The sequence below is a fragment of the Ambystoma mexicanum genome, chromosome 1p (genome assembly GCF_040938575.1).
Source record: "Ambystoma mexicanum isolate Mex_15411 chromosome 1p, UKY_AmexF1_1, whole genome shotgun sequence".
Lineage (NCBI taxonomy): Eukaryota > Metazoa > Chordata > Amphibia > Caudata > Ambystomatidae > Ambystoma > Ambystoma mexicanum.
Window position 1 is genome coordinate 7,092,361 of NC_090921.1, and position 14,751 is coordinate 7,107,111.

Below are 14,751 nucleotides of genomic sequence, written 5' to 3' on the forward strand. Positions count from 1 at the left end.
GCAAAGTGCCTGATTGTCAGCAAGGAGGGCTTGGGTGTTGTGGCTTTGAAGAGATTTGGAGGGGGTGTCACCAGGACAAGGCAGGGCTGCTTGCCCTTTCTCCTTCACATAAGTGCAAAATCCAGCTGACGTGTCTCTTCCAGGATCATTAACGTTGAATGCTTGACCAGCGCAGAATCGACAGCCTCAAAAGTATCAGAAGATTCCCTAAAAGCACGGGGATATAGCTCAGTGGTAGAGCATTTGACTGCAGATCAAGAGGTCCCTGGTTCAAATCCGGGTGTCCCCTTCGACTTGTCTTAAATTTTAATAATAAATAATTGTTTATTCACAAAGATATGTGTTCCTTTTCTAATTACACTTGGCATCAGTGAACATTTACGCTTCAAGATGCATGATCAAAAAGTGTTCTGGTTTCATCCTAGTTAACATCTTGCGGACAGCAATTATGCACTTTTTAAAGTGTCCGTTTAGTGTTTTAGCTCCACTTTTGCTGCCTGCTCCTTGAGATCAAGGAACATTTGTATTTACAGAACCCAAGGGTGCTACACACTGTCCACCCCTCACCCCCCACACCTGTAAGCAAGCGGGGCACATTCAGATTGAAATTGGCCCCCAGGAGCCCTAACAAATGTTGTCCCAGTGTTGTACGCTATCCTGCATCACCCATGGTAGCTTGTGGGATACACTGTTTGGCAATCTCTGGAGCCACGCTCAATTGGATACCCCGCCCCATACAACACCGGCCCTGTGAGCGAGCACTAAAGCTGCTCTTTGTTATGCAAAGTGCCTGATTGTCAGCAAGGAGGGCTTGGGCGTTGTGGCTGCTTTGAAGAGATTTGGAGGGGGTGTCACCAGGACAAGGCAGGGCTGCTCGCCCTTTCTCCTTCACATAAGTGCTAAATCCAGCTGACGTGTCTCTTCCAGGATCATTAACGTTGAATGCTTGACCAGCGCAGAATCGACAGCCTGAAAAGTATCAGAAGATTCCCTAAAAGCACGGGGATATAGCTCAGTGGTAGAGCATTTGACTGCAGATCCAGAGGTCCCTGGTTCAAATCCGTGTGTCCCCTTCTACTTTTCTTAAATTTTAATAATAAATAATTGTTTATTCACAAAGATATGTGTTCCTTTTCTAATTACACTTGGCATCAGTGAACATTTACGCTTCAAGATGCATGATCAAAAAGTCTTCTGGTTTCATCCTAGTTAACATATTGCTAACAGCAATTATGCACTTTTTAAAGTGTCCGTTTAGTGTTTTAGCTCCACTTTAGCTGCCTGCTCCTTGAGATCAAGGAACATTTGTATTTACAGAACCCAAGGGTGCTACACACTGTCCACCCCTCATCCCCCACACCTGTAAGCAAGCGGGGCACATTCAGATTGAAATTGGCCCCCAGGAGCCCTAACAAATGTTGTCCCGGTGTTGTATGCTATCCTGCATCCCCATGGTAGCTTGTGGGATATATTGTTTGGAAATCTCGGGAGCCACGCTCACTTGGATACCCCGCCCCATACAACACCGGCCCTGTGAGCGAGCACTAAAGCTGCTCTTTGTTATGCAAAGTGTCTGATTGTCAGCAAGGAGGGCTTGGGTGTTGTGGCTTTGAAGAGATTTGGAGGGGGTGTCACCAGGACAAGGCAGGGCTGCTCGCCCTTTCTCCTTCACATAAGTGCAAAATCCAGCTGACGTGTCTCTTCCAGGATCATTAACGTTGAATGCTTGACCAGCGCAGAATCGACAGCCTGAAAAGTATCAGAAGATTTGCTAAAAGCACAGGGATATACACCCGGGCCCACCCGGATGGGAGGCCCGGGGCCGTAAGCTGGGAGGTGGGGCGTTTGTGCTAAGTCTGGTGGGGTAGTGCCTTTTGGTGCTGCCCCACTTAGCATGCACATGACGGGGTCGGGCTGCTGGGTCCCTTTACAATGGGAACCCAGACAGCGCGTCTCCAAGACAGGAGGGTGAGGTGAGAGGGGCAGGTGACAACTGGCAGTCGCTGCCCCCTGTCACCTTGCCCTCCATACTTCAAAGGCCCCCCTTCCCATCCTGTGGATGCTGAGCGGGGGGGGGGGGGGGGGGGGGCCTTTTGAAGTTCAAAGAAGGGGCCGCCTTGCCCCCAGGCCGAATTCTGCCTTTATCTGGCGGGGGCAAGGTGGCCCTTCTCATGCTTCCTCCCCGTCAGCCACGAACAGCAGCAGGACGGCTGCAGGGAGACTGGAAGCAGGACGACACGAAGCACTGAACGAAGTAGCTCAGCAGACGTTTCTTTGCAGCAGAGAACACAATTTGGATCCGTCATCATAATACCGGCATCAAAGGGATCATGCGGTGCGTGCGTCGGCTCAGCCACGCAGGCATCATCAAAGCAGGCGAAGAACACTGCTGACGGAGGAAATAGGGGAAATTACTGCCATATCTAAGATTGGCAGGCCGATTTCCAGTGACCAGGCAGCACTCTAGTAAAAGTTTCCAAAGGAGACGGGAGAAGAGATCGGCCGAGTGCGGCGCATTAACAGCTGGCATTCCTGACTTTGGCACTGGGTTTCTATGCATGCAGCAGTCACATTGCAGTGTCGTCATCATTCAGCATACTAATAGCAGTAAGGAGGCATTTGGCCCTTGTGTCTGCATGGAAAAGTGCTCTGGAAAGTCCGTTTTGGCAAAGCTGGAATTTAAGATCACAGGAAGGCCACGTCTGGTGAAGATTGCTGCTGCCCAGTGTGAGGCACTCCGAGGGCACAACCGGTCACACGCATGACACGGACCGCAGCCGAGGCATCTCCCGCTGGATGGTAATCACTTTACATACACGGAAGCGAGCGGTAGGGCGGAATTCTCACCAGCCCCTCCAGCACCACTGAAAGCCTGCCAGCAGCGCAGGACAACCCACAGGGAACGCTGCTCGAACAATTATAGAATCGGGCAGCCCGCGGACAGAGCAGAAGCTATAAAGGCACCTGGTTGGAAGCAGGTCGACGCAGAGCACCCTCGAGGGGTCGGGGGGAGAGGAGCTGCATGGACAAATCCTCTTTACCTTAAGCAGGCCACACCATCACAGGGCAAGCACACAGGGGAGCAACCGGGGCCATTTTCTTTCACAAACCACGGTACCGGCAGGCGTTAATGAGAACCCCTACAGTGCGCAACGCTGCGAGAGCCGCAAATCTGTGTAAGCAGGAAGATACAGAGCAAGAAACTTACCTAACACAGGTAACTGAAAGGAGAATAAAAGGTGCCATACAGCATTTTTGGCGCACACAGGAGCAAGGCACGCCGAGTGGGCAACACATGAACCACCTATTACAAACCAGCACACAGAGGCCCAAAGAGGAAAGGGATGGCTGACGCTTTATCCCTAAAAGAAACACTACTCCTGGAATGGGCCAAAGCAGCAGAAGCTGTCCATGGCATGGATCTGGTGCAGGAAAGAATGGCGGAGCTCGCATCAACCAGTTTCAATGCTGACAACGCAGGCGCACTAGGTGATGAAGATGTCGGCGATGATGAGCCAGCAGGAATGGAGCAGCCGACCAGGAAGAAGCAGCGCCTCGATGTCCGCAGCATGCCCGCCTCTTCAGAAACCCACCCCGACACCAAAAGAAAAGCAAAATCAGGTACTGTGAAAAGCAATGTTTTGGGGCCAATGCTAGAACAATTTTTAAAATGGCACAAGGATGGGGGTGCTGTAAGAAAGAAGAGACACAGGGATGACTCGAGCAGCTCCAGCAGCAAGAGTGACAGCACGGATACAGAGTCTGATTCTGGGGGCGAGGATGTCCAGGGCCACCTTAAAGCGTGGGTTGGGCCTAGCAATGATGTTGTGTCCCCAAGCCCAGAAATGACTAAATATGGGAGGCGCACAGCCGGCAAAAGCGTGAATAGAAGTTTAAAAAAGACTATTGCATGGCACATTGAGCGCAAAAGTAAGAGAAAGATTTGGAAGAAGCCATTTATTGATATGTTTTGCCTATTGGAATAAGAAGAATTAGGTTTTGGTATTTCAAAAAAAGATAAGAAAGAAGAAGAGAAAGATAGGGCGAAGAGGCCTACTTTGGAAAAGAATATCCAGAAATGGGAGGCCTCTTTTCAAATCCTGTCAACAATCATTTTAGAAAAATTCCCAGAAGAGGGCACTGCACTGATTGCCTATCACCACAGAATTTTGGAGATTCACAATACCTTTTGGGGGGGAATCATGGCTGAACTACGATAGAGAGTTCAGGAAGGAGATGCAGAAATTCCCTGATCTGGGCTGGGAGGAGGAAGAGCCCAAACTGTATATTTTCCATGTATTAAATGAAATCTCGGCTAGGAGCGCTCAGAGAAATAAAGACCATGAGCATCAGTATAACAGAAGAGGTAGAAATAGGCAGCATAACCAGCGCAGGCACCAGCAAGACAGTGCACAGGCCAACAAAAACAAACCCCCTGTTTCGAAGATCGCCCCCAGGGGGGCAAAACCAAGGGCAGTTGGCCAACCGCAGCACCGGTGGGGCCAAAGGGAGCACCCCGGGGACCTGCTTGTATTTCAATAGAGGGTCATGCAACAAGGGCTCGGAGTGCAGATACAAGCACCTATGCAGCACATTCAATGGAGGCCACAGCAGCAACAACTGCACAAAAGCCTCTCCCTCCAGGCCCAGCCCAAAAGTCTCAGAGGGTAAAACATGTACTAGTAATAAAATGGGAGCCTCACCAACAGAAATTGACCAACTAATAAAAATGTTAGAGAACTAGCCTGACCCTGCAGCTAGATAATTCTTGGGTCAGGGCTTCAAAGATGAGTTTCAGATCCCATTCAAGGGCCAGGGATCTCCCACTATACCCAAAACCAAAAATCTGCTTCTTCCCCAGCCAACATAATAAGAGAATAAAGTGGTAAAGAGTCAAACCTAGGGAGGATTGAGGGTCCCTTCCAACTCCCTCCTTTCATTGAGTTTTTATGCTTCCCCCTGGCCATTGTGCCCAAAAAACAGCAGGTGGAGTTTAGGACGATCCACCATTTATCTCACTCACCCGGAAGCTCTTTCAATGTTGGCATCCTTGCCACTGAGGCTACTGTCTCTTACAGCGGCGTGCAGGATGCGGTTGACCTAGTAAAACTGTCAGGTAGACACGCTCTCATGACGAAAGCCGACACTAGGTCAGCATTCAGGCTGCCGCCTGTGCACAAGAACACCTACTAGTGGCCGCGTTTCCATTTTTTGACAACATATTCTGTTTTGATAAACGCCCCCCCCCTCCCCCAATGGGCTGCGCCATCGCATGTGCCTACTTTGAACAGTTCAGTTCTTTCCTACAAAGGGTACTCCAACAGGCCACGCCTAGAGCCAGAACGGTACACTCTCTAGATGATTTCTTCTTCACTGGCCCAGCAGGGTCTCCCATAGGCAGCGCATCCATTAAGTTACTCAGTGAAACCAGGCAGGCATTAGGGGTTCCACTGGCGCCTGAGAAGACGGTAGGACCCTCCACCACCCTGCCATTCTTAGGCATAGAGATTGACTCTTCCAAGAGGGAATGCTGCCTACCCATAGACAAAATAGAGGACCTTCTAAAGACAATAAGGTTGATGACAGGCAGGGAATAGGCGACGCTGCGGGAAATACAGTCCCTTGCTAGGAAGCTCAATTTTGCTACCAGAATCATGTTCCTAGGCCGGATCTTTAACAAGAACGTGGAACTAAAAATGAGGGTGGGTTACTAAGCCACACCACCACATCAGATTGGGCAAAGAAATAACACTAGACATGGCCATATGGGAATCATTTCTTAACAATTTTAATGACCAGGTGATATAGCGCAAAACCATGAATGGAGCAGACAAAAGGTCCTTGTTCACAGATGCGGCTGGCAGCAAATGATTTGGGGTATGTTTTGGTAACAAGTGGTGCGCTGAGCACTGGCCTCCCTGCTGGCAGAGGGGGGGCTGGTTCAGGAACATCACACTGCTAGAGATATTCCCCATAATGGATGGCACTCTATTTAAGGGGGGACTTGTTGGCCAGCACAGAACTGGTCACACGGTCAGACAACATGGCGGTTGTACACATGTTAAACAAGGGTGCTGCCTCCTGCCCTCTGGTGCTAAAAGTGTTGAGAGAAATGACAAAAAGTCACCCTGGAAAATAACATGGTAATAATTGGGCGGCACATTGCAGGCAAAGATAATAAGGCCGCTGACGCTCTGTCCCGTTTTTCAGTTCTCCACTTGCAAGGCACTAAACCCACAGGCAGAAGCCAGGAGGACAGCAGTTCCAGAAGAGGTTTGGGCCACCATGGACAAATCCAAGGCAACCCCCGCCAGCCAGCTCTCCCATCTGGCAGCAGTTTCATATTACACTAGATTAGCGGTGGCACCCGACCCCACCCACGGCGCACTAACCAGATATGCTCTCAACGGTTGGTCCAAAATGGAAGGGGTCAAGACAGACACCAGGCGCCCCCTCAATTTTGCTAAATTACAAAATTCTGCTAGACACCCTCCCTGCAGTATGCAACAATGCCTACGAGAGCTCACTATTTAGAGCTGCCTTCACACTCAACTACTCTGGGGCGTTCAGGATCAGCGAGATAGCCTCCAAAAACACAGGATCAGAGGTAGGGCTGTGAAACTGTGTAGGCCCAAAACTGACCAATTAGGAAAAGGGAGGATCATCAACCTGTACCTCATTGAGGAAACAGAATATTGCCCTATCTGCAGCACCAGGGCCTTCACGAACAAGCGCCCCAGCCGGGGGGGGGGGGGGCAATTATTCACACACAAAATTGGGTCTGCCCTCAGTAGATTCCAGGTGAGGTCTGTCCTCAGGAAGACTATAATAGCTATAGGATGGAATCCTACTGAGTTTGGATCCCACTCCTTCAGGAAAGGAGCAGCCACTTCAGCCTGGATGGGGGGGTTGCAAGAGAAAGCCATAAAAGGGAGTGGGGGTTGGAATCAGGGGGCTTACAAAAGATACATCAGGAAATACTTGATTTAATATTATCTTCCTCCCCTCCCCCCTCCCCCCCCCGATTATCTCCTCATCATCCACCCATTTCGGGGGCAATGACTTGCCTCAGCTGGGCAGGACGTTTTTCTGGCTTAAATCGGCACCTCCCTCAGATCCCTGGCACGCATGCTAAGACTTCGAACAGAAGTGAAGAGGTCAGAAATCATCCCTCGCCAACAGTGGCATGAGGCAGAGTGCAGTAAAGCCATGGAGATTTCTAAGCGCAAACTGAACAAAGCCGTGGCCAATTTCTGCCTTTTTATCAGGCCTCAAATTTATTAAACATGGGATCTCGGTACACAACCAGGCCATGTTCTGCAATGACAGGGTTCACCTGTCCATTGAAGGTATGGACATTTCACCAGGAATATTTTCTGGACCCTGGCAGCCAGAGGCTGTACTTAATTCATAATCTCTTATTTTGGGTGGACCTGGGAGACGCCGGTCAGCATCCCCTCAGGGTGGCGGCGGGGATCAGCCTCGAGCGGGCCCCTAATTGGGATTAGGGCCCCCCGCTCACCTGTTCCCTCTGTCCCCAAAATATAGTATTGTTATCCTTATGTGATGTTATGGCTGGTTTTTCTTTTGCACCATGGCTGGTACTAAAATAAAGCTTGTGGCCAAAGTTTTTTCCACCTCACATCATGGTCGTCAGTCTCCTCATTCCTGCAACTGTCATTCTGTATTGCCTGTCTTGTCACACTTGTCATCCATCCGTGTCACCCGCATGCCACTCCCCAGCACAAAAACACTTCCAGGCTTATACACCCGGGCCCACCCGGATGGGAGGCCCGGGGCCGTAAGCTGGGAGGTGGGGCGTTTGTGCTAAGTCTGGTGGGGCAGTGCCTTTTGGCGCTGCCCCACTTAGCATGCACATGACGGGGTCGGGCTGCTGGGTCCCTTTACAATGGGAACCCAGACAGCGCGTCTCCAAGACAGGAGGGTGAGGTGAGAGGGGCAGGTGACAACTGGCAGTCGCTGCCCCCTGTCACCTTGCCCTCCATACTTCAAAGGCCCCCCTTCCCATCCTGCGGATGCTGAGCGGGGGCCTTTTGAAGTTCAAAGAAGGGGCCGCCTTGCCCCCAGGCCGAATTCTGCCTTTATCTGGCGGGGGCAAGGTGGCCCTTCTCATGCTTCCTCCCCGTCAGCCACGAACAGCAGCAGGACGGCTGCAGGTCTAAAAAACCATCCCTCCCACCCTACAAATAACCGTAAGGAAAAGCTATAGCGAGGGCCAGGTAGAAAATGGAACACAATCATAGCATTAGGGGAGGCTAAAACGCCTCACTTCAAAAAATAAAACATAAAAATTCTACTCCAAGAAGGGCCTTCTTAAAATACCGGGGGTCTTTTTGTCTATTTGTTAATATTCCAGGAAAATACGGTTATAGAAGACCCAGGCGCTCAGAATCCACCAGAGAACATCAATACAGGTGGGAGCCCTAGGGGTATAACAAAAGTGAAAAGGAGAGAGGAACTTGAGCAGAAACATGTACTAGTAAGCCTCAAGTATCCACCTCCATGCATGCAGAAGGGGGGGTCTCACCACAAGTGGATCAGGAGCAGGGTAAGTTCCTAGTAAGGCTCCAGAACCCACCCCCTCACAATTTTGTTTATGCAAGATAAGCTCACTGGGGTACGCAAGTGGATCGTGGGCGGGGGAAGTTCCCAGCTAAGCCCTTAGAACCCACCCCAGCAGCGAAATAGTACAACACAAGCACTGAAGGGGTCTCACAACACAAGTGGATCGGGAGCAAGGAACATTCTAGTAAGGCTCTCCTTTTGAACCCATTCCAGCTGTAAAAACAGGCAGCCTTAAGCGCTGAGGGGGTCTCACAACGCAAGTGGATCAGGAGCAGGGTAAAAACCTAGTAAGGCTCTTTGAACCCACCCAGGCTGTAAAAACAAGCAGCTTCAAGCGCTGAGGGGGTTTCATAATGCAAGTGGATCGGGAGCTGGGTAAAAACCCAGTAAGGCTCTTTGAACCCACCCCTGCTGTAAAAACAAGCAGCGCTAAGCGCTGAGGGTAGGTCTCACAAGGCAAGTGGATTGGGAGCAGGGTAAAAACCTAGTAAGGCTCTTTGAACCCACCCCGGCGGTAAAAAAACAAGCAGCTTTAAGCGCTGAGGGGGTTTCACAATGCAAGTGGATCGGGAGCTGGGTAAAAACCCAGTAAGGCTCTTTGAACCCACCCCGGCTGTAAAAACAAGCAGCTTTAAGCGCTGAGGGGTCTCACAATGCAAGTGGAGCGGGAGCAGGGAAAAAAACCCAGTAAGGCTCGTTGAACCCATCCCGGCAGTAAAAACAAGCAGCGCTAAGTGCGGAGGGGGTCTCACAATGCAAGTGGATTGGGAGCAGGGAAAAAACCCAGTAAGGCTCTTTGAACCCACCCCGGCTGTAAAACAAGCAGCCTAATGCGCAGAAGGGGTCTCGTAGCACAAGTGGATCTGGAGCAGGGAAGACCCTAGTAAGGCTCCTAGAACCCACCCCCGAGGAAAGAACTAGCCCGCAAACGGAGCGTGGGGGCTTCAAAAACTCAAGTGGATCATGTGTGGAGAAAGTGCCAAATTCATCTCCAAAGAGTGGACCAAGAGGCTAAAACGCCTCCATCCGTGGAAAAGTACAAAACACATGACCAAAAAATCAAAATGGCTCCAAGAACACATCCCGCGGAGGATCAAGTGAAAGGCTTCACAACGCGGGGTTTTGTTCTATCAAGAAATAGGGATCAAGAGCCATAACTTCAGCGAAAATCACCCTGTGAGCAAGAGAGGGCGCAAGTGCTAAACCTGGTCAGGTTGGACATCAGTAAAAGGCACACAAGCGCACATCTCCCCACCTCACTTGGAAAGGACAAGAGAAAGCAGGATGAACCTGCTCCAAAGACAAGCAATTATGAACATGTCACAGCTCACACGCTGTGGCCAAACAATTGTCACAAGCTTTCATATGAATGGCGGCGGGGATCAGCCTCGAGCGGGCCCCTAATTGGGATTAGGGCCCCCCACTCACCTGTTCCCTCTGTCCCCAAAATATAGTATTGATATCCTTATGTGATGTTATGGCTGGTTTTTCTTTTGCACCATGGCTGGTACTAAAATAAAGCTTGTGGCCAAAGTTTTTTCCACCTCACATCATGGTCGTCAGTCTCCTCATTCCTGCAACTGTCATTCTGTATTGCCTGTCTTGTCACACTTGTCATCCATCCGTGTCACCCGCATGCCACTCCCCAGCACAAAAACACTTCCAGGCTTATAGCTCAGTGGTAGAGCATTTGATTGCAGATCAAGAGGTCCCTGGCTCAAATCCGGGTGTCCCCTTCGACTTTTCTTAAATTTTAATAATAAATAATTGTTTATTCACAAAGATATGTGTTCCTTTTCTAATTACACTTGGCATCAGTGAACATTTACGCTTCAAGATGCATGATCAAAAAGTGTTCTGGTTTCATCCTAGTTAACATCTTGCGGACAGCAATTATGCACTTTTTAAAGTGTCCGTTTAGTGTTTTAGCTCCACTTTTGCTGCCTGCTCCTTGAGATCAAGGAACATTTGTATTTACAGAACCCAAGGGTGCTACACACTGTCCACCCCTCATCCCCCACACCTGTAAGCAAGCGGGGCACATTCAGATTGAAATTGGCCCCCAGGAGCCCTAACAAATGTTGTCCCAGTGTTGTAAGCTATCCTGCATCACCCATGGTAGCTTGTGGGATACATTGTTTGGCAATCTCCGGAGCCACGCTCACTTGGATACCCCGCCCCATACAACACCGGCCCTGTGTGCGAGCACTGAACCCGCTCTTTGTTATGCAAAGTGCCTGATTGTCAGCAAGGAGGGCTTGGGCGTTGTGGCTGCTTTGAAGAGATTTGGAGGGGGTGTCACCAGGACAAGGCAGGGCTGCTCGCCCTTTCTCCTTCACAAAAGTGCTAAATCCAGCTGATGTGTCTCTTCCAGGATCATTAACGTTGAATGCTTGACCAGCGCAGAATCGACAGCCTGAAAAGTATCAGAAGATTCCCTAAAAGCACGGGTATATAGCTCAGTGTTAGAGCATTTGACTGCAGATCAAGAGGTCCCTGGTTCAAATCCGGGTGTCCCCTTCGACTATTCTTAAATTTTAATAATAAATAATTGTTTATTCACAAAGATATGTGTTCCTTTTCTAATTACACTTGGCATCAGTGAACATTTACCCTTCAAGATGCATGATCAAAAAGTGTTCTGGTTTCATCCTAGTTAACATATTGCTAACAGCAATTATGCACTTTTTAAAGTGTCCGTTTAGTGTTTTAGCTCCACTTTTGCTGCCTGCTCCTTGAGATCAAGGAACATTTGTATTTACAGAACCCAAGGGTGCTACTCACTGTCCACCCCTCACCCCCCACACCTGTAAGCAAGCGGGGCACATTCAGATTGAAATTGGCCCCCAGGAGCCCTAACAAATGTTGTCCCGGTGTTGTATGCTATCCTGCATCCCCATGGTAGCTTGTGGGATACATTGTTTGGAAATCTCCGGAGCCACGCTCACTTGGATACCCCGCCCCACACAACACCGGCCCTGTGAGCGAGCACTAAAGCTGCTCTTTGTTATGCAAAGTGCCTGATTGTCAGCAAGGAGGGCTTGGGTGTTGTGGCTTTGAAGAGATTTGGAGGGGGTGTCACCAGGACAAGGCAGGGCTGCTCGCCCTTTCTCCTTCACATAAGTGCAAAATCCAGCTGACGGTTCTCTTCCAGGATCATTAACGTTGAATGCTTGACCAGCGCAGAATCGACAGCCTGAAAAGTATCAGAAGATTTGCTAAAAGCACGGGGATATAGCTCAGTGGTAGAGCATTTGACTGCAGATCAAGAGGTCCCTGGTTCTAATCCGGGTGTCCCCTTCGACTTTTCTTAAATTTTAATAATAAATAATTGTTTATTCACAAAGATATGTGTTCCTTTTCTAATTACACTTGGCATCAGTGAAAATTTACCCTTCAAGATGCATGATCAAAAAGTGTTCTGGTTTCATCCTAGTTAACATATTGCTAACAGCAATTATGCACTTTTTAAAGTGTCCGTTTAGTGTTTTAGCTCCACTTTTGCTGCCTGCTCCTTGAGATCAAGGAACATTTGTATTTACAGAACCCAAGGGTGCTACACACTGTCCACCCCTCACCCCCCACACCTGTAAGCAAGCGGGGCACATTCAGATTGAAATTGGCCCCCAGGAGCCCTAACAAATGTTGTCCCGGTGTTGTATGCTATCCTGCATCCCCATGGTAGCTTGTGGGATACATTGTTTGGAAATCTCCGGAGCCACGCTCACTTGGATACCCCGCCCCATACAACACCGGCCCTGTGTGCGAGCACTGAACCCGCTCTTTGTTATGCAAAGTGCCTGATTGTCAGCAAGGAGGGCTTGGGTGTTGTGGCTTTGAAGAGATTTGGAGGGGGTGTCACCAGGACAAGGCAGGGCTGCTTGCCCTTTCTCCTTCACATAAGTGCAAAATCCAGCTGACGTGTCTCTTCCAGGATCATTAACGTTGAATGCTTGACCAGCGCAGAATCGACAGCCTGAAAAGTATCAGAAGATTCCCTAAAAGCACGGGGATATAGCTCAGTGGTAGAGCATTTGACTGCAGATCAAGAGGTCCCTGGTTCAAATCCGGGTGTCCCCTTCGACTTTTCTTAAATTTTAATAATAAATAATTGTTTATTCACAAAGATATGTGTTCCTTTTCTAATTACACTTGCCATCAGTGAACATTTACCCTTCAAGATGCATGATCAAAAAGTGTTCTGGTTTCATCCTAGTTAACATATTGCTAACAGCAATTATGCACTTTTTAAAGTGTCCGTTTAGTGTTTTAGCTCCACTTTTGCTGCCTGCTCCTTGAGATCAAGGAACATTTGTATTTACAGAACCCAAGGGTGCTACACACTGTCCACCCCTCACCCCCCACACCTGTAAGCAAGCGGGGCACATTCAGATTGAAATTGGCCCCCAGGAGCCCTAACAAATGTTGTCCCGGTGTTGTATGCTATCCTGCATCCCCATGGTAGCTTGTGGGATACATTGTTTGGAAATCTCCGGAGCCACGCTCACTTGGATACCCCGCCCCATACAACACCGGCCCTGTGAGCGAGCACTAAAGCTGCTCTTTGTTATGCAAAGTGCCTGATTGTCAGCAAGGAGGGCTTGGGTGTTGTGGCTTTGAAGAGATTTGGAGGGGGTGTCACCAGGACAAGGCAGGGCTGCTCGCCCTTTCTCCTTCACATAAGTGCTAAATCCAGCTGACGTGTCTCTTCCAGGATCATTAACGTTGAATGCTTGACCAGCGCAGAATCGACAGCCTGAAAAGTATCAGAAGATTCGCTAAAAGCACGGGGATATAGCTCAGTGGTAGAGCATTTGACTGCAGATCAAGAGGTCCCTGGTTCAAATCCGGGTGTCCCCTTCGACTTTTCTTAAATTTTAATAATAAATAATTGTTTATTCACAAAGATATGTGTTCCTTTTCTAATTACACTTGGCATCAGTGAACATTTACGCTTCAAGATGCATGATCAAAAAGTGTTCTGGTTTCATCCTAGTTAACATCTTGCAGACAGCAATTATGCACTTTTTAAAGTGTCCGTTTAGTGTTTTAGCTCCACTTTTGCTGCCTGCTCCTTGAGATCAAGGAACATTTGTATTTACAGAACCCAAGGGTGCTACATACTGTCCACCCCTCACCCCCCACACCTGTAAGCAAGCGGGGCACATTCAGATTGAAATTGGCCCCCAGGAGCCCTAACAAATGTTGTCCCGGTGTTTTATGCTATCCTGCATCCCCATGGTAGCTTGTGGGATACATTGTTTGGAAATCTCCGGAGCCACGCTCACTTGGATACCCCGCCCCATACAATACCGGCCCTGTGAGCGAGCACTAAAGCTGCTCTTTGTTATGCAAAGTGCCTGATTGTCAGCAAGGAGGGCTTGGGTGTTGTGGCTTTGAAGAGATTTGGAGGGGGTGTCACCAGGACAAGGCAGGGCTGCTCGCCCTTTCTCCTTCACATAAGTGCAAAATCCAGCTGATGGTTCTCTTCCAGGATCATTAACGTTGAATGCTTGACCAGCGCAGAATCGACAGCCTGAAAAGTATCAGAAGATTTGCTAAAAGCACGGGGATATAGCTCAGTGGTAGAGCATTTGACTGCAGATCAAGAGGTCCCTGGTTCTAATCCGGGTGTCCCCTTCGACTTTTCTTAAATTTTAATAATAAATAATTGTTTATTCACAAAGATATGTGTTCCTTTTCTAATTACACTTGGCATCAGTGAACATTTACCCTTCAAGATGCATGATCAAAAAGTGTTCTGGTTTCATCCTAGTTAACATATTGCTAACAGCAATTATGCACTTTTTAAAGTGTCCGTTTAGTGTTTTAGCTCCACTTTTGCTGCCTGCTCCTTGAGATCAAGGAACATTTGTATTTACAGAACCCAAGGGTGCTACACACTGTCCACCCCTCACCCCCCACACCTGTAAGCAAGCGGGGCACATTCAGATTGAAATTGGCCCCCAGGAGCCCTAACAAATGTTGTCCCGGTGTTGTATGCTATCCTGCATCCCCATGGTAGCTTGTGGGATACATTGTTTGGAAATCTCCGGAGCCACGCTCACTTGGATACCCCGCCCCATACAACACCGGCCCTGTGTGCGAGCACTGAACCCGCTCTTTGTTATGCAAAGTGCCTGATTGTCAGCAAGGAGGGCTTGG

The 14,751-nt window shown here is 49.1% G+C and overlaps 5 non-coding genes across 5 annotated transcripts; all 5 read left to right on the forward strand.

The window, feature by feature from the left end:
* The first annotated feature begins 217 nt into the window (after positions 1–217).
* TRNAC-GCA (transfer RNA cysteine (anticodon GCA)) lies at positions 218–289 on the forward strand. Its single transcript has one exon. It is a non-coding gene; the product is annotated as a tRNA-Cys (tRNA).
* An 11,525-nt stretch (positions 290–11,814) lies between these two features.
* Positions 11,815–11,886, forward strand: TRNAC-GCA (transfer RNA cysteine (anticodon GCA)). The gene has a single exon. It is a non-coding gene; the product is annotated as a tRNA-Cys (tRNA).
* A 708-nt stretch (positions 11,887–12,594) lies between these two features.
* On the forward strand, positions 12,595–12,666 carry TRNAC-GCA (transfer RNA cysteine (anticodon GCA)). The gene has a single exon. It is a non-coding gene; the product is annotated as a tRNA-Cys (tRNA).
* Positions 12,667–13,374: 708 nt separating this feature from the next.
* On the forward strand, positions 13,375–13,446 carry TRNAC-GCA (transfer RNA cysteine (anticodon GCA)). Its single transcript has one exon. It is a non-coding gene; the product is annotated as a tRNA-Cys (tRNA).
* Positions 13,447–14,154: 708 nt separating this feature from the next.
* Positions 14,155–14,226, forward strand: TRNAC-GCA (transfer RNA cysteine (anticodon GCA)). The gene has a single exon. It is a non-coding gene; the product is annotated as a tRNA-Cys (tRNA).
* Positions 14,227–14,751: the final 525 nt, after the last annotated feature.